The sequence below is a fragment of the Salvia miltiorrhiza genome, chromosome 5 (assembly GCF_028751815.1).
Source record: "Salvia miltiorrhiza cultivar Shanhuang (shh) chromosome 5, IMPLAD_Smil_shh, whole genome shotgun sequence".
NCBI lineage: Eukaryota > Viridiplantae > Streptophyta > Magnoliopsida > Lamiales > Lamiaceae > Salvia > Salvia miltiorrhiza.
In genome coordinates, this window is record NC_080391.1 from 3,641,312 (window position 1) to 3,643,948 (window position 2,637).

Below are 2,637 nucleotides of genomic sequence, written 5' to 3' on the forward strand. Positions count from 1 at the left end.
TTAATTTGGACGATATGACCCTTATGAATATATCCCTGAAATTAGAATGAATATGTATATAATTAGATGGTAATTTATTAAGTGTTGAGAAAATTATATAATATAAAGAAAAAGCGTAAGGAAATAGCGATGTACCGAGTTCTCTTCTTAGCTTTTATCAGAAAAAAAAAGAAAGAAAAAGAAAAGAAAGGAAAAGACAAAGCACTTTGTGTGGGAAGAAAAGAATCCCAATGCTCTGCCACGAAAAAAATCCTTGGATTGAGAAAGTAGTAACAAATAGGCGTGTAATGAGAAGAAGGAAGAGCAGGTCGTGCCACGTTGGTGTGAGCAGATACAAAAAAATGCAGAGAGATTTGAATCCGCTAGCGGTTAGTCGTGTGATCGGAGACGTTATCGACTCCTTCAACCCCTACCACTGAGCTTCGAGTAACATTGATGGTAGGACTATCTGCAAACGGCTACCGCCTCCGCCCCTCTCAGGTCGCCTCCCGCCCTAGGGTTGAGATCGGCGGTAACGATTTCCGCACTCTCCACACTCTTGTAAGTATCATCTATCGATCATTTATACGGGGCGTTTACTTTGTATGATTGATTGAGTATTTTTTTTTATCCTCAAGACAAGAGTGGGATTTATCCCGTCTCACGCTTTCGGTGGGATCAGAATGAAGGGCGGTCTTGGGATATCCCGGAGTTTCAATCCACCAAAATAAACAAGGGATTAGTCTATTTTTATCTATCGCGGCTAATCCTTCAAAGTAAACGCTCCATATATGTGTATTTAATTTCTAGGGTTTTCACGATGAAGATTATTTAATTTTGAAGGTCCTGGTTGATGCTGATTCTCCAAGTCCTGGAAATCCTTACCTTAGGGAGTATTTACACTGGTCTCTCTCTCTCTCCCTCTCTCTATATATGTGTGTGTGTAGTGTTTAGAAATCTAAGAAACTTTGTACATGAAATTATATTAATAAATCAAGAGACATCAAGATCTTAAGAAACCTCATAAGTTAATGTATGCTTTCTTAATTTGAATTGTGTTAAAGCCTTCTTTAATTAAAATAACCTTGTTTAATGCTTATGAAAATAATATGTGGGGAAATAATTTGTATATATTATATTTTTCAAAAAATATTAAATGTATGCATGTGTGTAATTAAAAATGAAAGGAACTATATATTTCGATGGAGTACAATGAGGGTTGGGGTGCAGTTAAATTTACCAAAAAATAGTTGATGAATATATATATTTTTTCTAGTGTGTCATCGCTACATACAATGTCGTTATTTACAATGGCATTTGACGCATGAAGATTGATTATGTTATAATTTTGTGTGTGAAATTGGAAATAGGTTGGTGATTGACATCCCAGGAAGCACTGGCCCTGACTTCGGTGAGCGACATACAATATATATAAGTACTTATATTAAAAATATATATATAGGTAGCTCTAGCTAGGTAGGTTAATTATAATTTCTATAATTGAATTAATAATTATATATATGTGTGCAGGGAATGAGGTGGTGGCGTATGAGCCCCCTCAGCCGGCAATGGGGATCCACCGCCTTGTGATGGTAGTGTTCCGGCAGCCCCGGCGGCAGATCTTGCTCGCCCCGGAGTGGCGGAACAACTTCAGCGTGCGACAGCTGTCGCAGGTGTACAACCTCGGCGATCCCGTCGCCGCCTTCTTCTTCAACTGCCACAGGGAAAACGGCACCGGCGGCCGGAGAGCCTAATCATTTTCTCCTAAAGGTGGCATTAAATAAAACGTGCGCCTATCGCACTCTCCCATCATTTATATATAATTTAAATGTTCTTAACATACATAGCAAGTACCTCGGATGTGCGTTTTCGAGTTATTTCATATGTGTACGAGAAATCTTTATCCCATTACAAGTTATGAATGCATGCATACTTATTTTGGAAAATGGACGATCAAAAATTCCGGTGCTTAATTCATTTCACATATATAAGAAGGATGTAACGATCCTACATCAATTATGTCTTCATCAAACCCTAGAAGAGAGCGTGCATTGCACACGGTCTATGAATTTCATATTAAAGTATATTGTTAGAGTTGAATAATTGTACGTAATAAATTTTGCAATATATAGTAAAACCAAAAATATAAAACTGAAAATAAAAAACCAAAGAAAGATTTTTCATTAATATAGTTTAAAGGGTTAAGTACCAAATTCCCCCCTATCGTTGGCATCCCTATCGCGTGCAGAACCTATAGTCAGGGTAAGCGCTATTTACTACCTCAACGCGGCAAAATCGAACCAATTTCCCCCGCGTTTTAACACCGTTAAATGGCTGTTAGAAAAATTATTATTTTTTAATTATGGTGGGCCCCAACTCTCTCTCTCTCTCTCTCAATTCCGGCCAGATCTCCACCCCAACGACTGCAGCAGTTGAAAACCAGCCACCACCGCCAGACCTCCCTCGAGGCCACATAGAGACGATCGCGATTTAGAACAAAACTGAAATACTCACAGCCCAAAAATTTGGAAATAATCTATGGATTCATTGACCGCTTGGACGCTGTGATAGGCTTGGCAGAAGAGGAAGGATGTCGCATCAGCGGCCTCCGCGCCGCAGTTCCAGCAGTGAAGTTTAGTGGCGGACTCCGAGAGCGAG

General features: G+C 39.2%; 1 pseudogene; it reads left to right on the forward strand.

The window, feature by feature from the left end:
- Positions 1-341: 341 nt before the first annotated feature.
- Positions 342-1,925, forward strand: LOC130985200 (protein HEADING DATE 3A-like; annotated as a pseudogene).
- Positions 1,926-2,637: the final 712 nt, after the last annotated feature.